The sequence below is a fragment of the Varroa destructor genome, unplaced genomic scaffold (assembly GCF_002443255.2).
Source record: "Varroa destructor unplaced genomic scaffold, Vdes_3.0 BEIS01000002.1, whole genome shotgun sequence".
Taxonomy (NCBI): Eukaryota; Metazoa; Arthropoda; class Arachnida; order Mesostigmata; family Varroidae; genus Varroa; species Varroa destructor.
Window position 1 is genome coordinate 38,317,919 of NW_019211455.1, and position 1,780 is coordinate 38,319,698.

Here is a 1,780-nt window from a genome sequence, read left to right on the forward strand (position 1 = left end):
AACAAGTTAGCTTATATATACAGTACATACAAAATACAGTCTGAGAATGCACAGATCGGGTAAAAGGCCGTGACAACGCAAATATGCTACATGAAAAATCAGCCATATACGGCAAAAAGTTTGATATGTTTTAGGTGCACTGTACGAAGCCCTAGAAAACTATATATATATATATATATATATATATATATATATATAAAGAATCTTTTCTTTGTGCTAGCAGATTGTTCATAACTCGTATATTTCCATCATAAAAAAACATAGGCCTTGCATTGAGCGGACTCGAATTCAACTGCTAAGCTACCATCCGCCCAATCTTTGGCTGCCTTTCTCATACTATGGGGCTATACCGTTTCCGGCACTATTGACTGTAGCAATCCAGTTGGTATAAACTGATTGAACCTATACGACCGTAGCTTTCAATAATTGTACCTGCATGTAGGTCAGCACCTGTTTTAATAACTCGTCGTTTAATTGCTGACACAGAGCTCATTAAGAAACACTGGCAAACTTTGACTATGGATGTTATTAGGCAAAAATTAGTTGGGACTGGCAAGTACTTCGATGCATTTTTCACTACGGTAACTTTTATCCAATTAGCAGTGTCGTCGAATCTAAACTGTCGCTGTGAACTTGTTGGAGGGTTGCCTCATCGATAGGCCCAAAGCCTGTCGGACCTATTGTCGAAACCCGCATAACGTGGAATAGCTTTGCTGCTTTGTCTTCAGGCTGTTTCGTATAAAAATTCCCTACGCTCCATCCGCCACCGGCCGTATTTTTATTCTCCGTTATTGTTTCTGCGATAGCCTCTACAATTTGAACCGAATTCGCTTGATGATGCTTCGAAATTTCCTAACCTTCAACTTCAGTATCTCTGCGTTTTTTCAACGGTGCGCTAACGTGGCCTGTACCGAAAGCTGGAGTTGTGTGGATAATAGCTTTTGCTGCTTGACCACAATAATGCATCAGTTTCAATCCCTCCAGCCTTGCCACTTGAGGTATCTATAAGAAATTGAATGATCTACGAATTTGAAAGTTTTTGTAAGAGCAATTTCTGTTAGAAAGTAGCCACTTTGTTTCTTGGTAACCCCAGCTTTAATATCTCAGAAACCGAATATCTTTTGCCAATAACGTGTTCACACTGCACGAGAACATACAAAATTTAATTAAATAAATAGTTAAGCCCTTGAAAACATTTAGCCATATATACAGAAAATAAACTCAACTTTAAATCCAATATAGGGATACACTTCGGGGGCTTTCGTGTTGAGAATAAACTTTAGGTCTAGAAAAATCGCAATTGATGAACTCGAAAATTGCGAGGTACTATTTTTTTTATGACGTTTGTATTGATTTTGTCGAACTGACCGGATGCAAACTTAAAATCCGCTACGAGACGTGACCAAAATTGCTTTAGTGAGAGATTTTACAAGTCTAAGATCAAATTTGCCCAATTGGAGGGATAACGTGCAGTCCAATTCCATCATAGTGGGAGCTTTTACTATTCAAAAAAAAAAAAAAGATTACGTTAAGCGCATATTATATAAAAACGAAAGGATTCATAATCTGATCTATATTAGACGCCATGAAACCTTGCCGTCAAACGGCACTCCTATCTAGCGTTGCCTAAACAGTGTCTGAACTGCGAAAGGAACACCATTACGCGTGTGCGTATTCAAGAGTTAGGAGGAGATCATCATTTGTGCAAACTGTAGCTTGTTTTGCCAGTTTGGGATTCCGGATGCCACCTCGTTACACCCGTACCGCGAAACCCACAGAA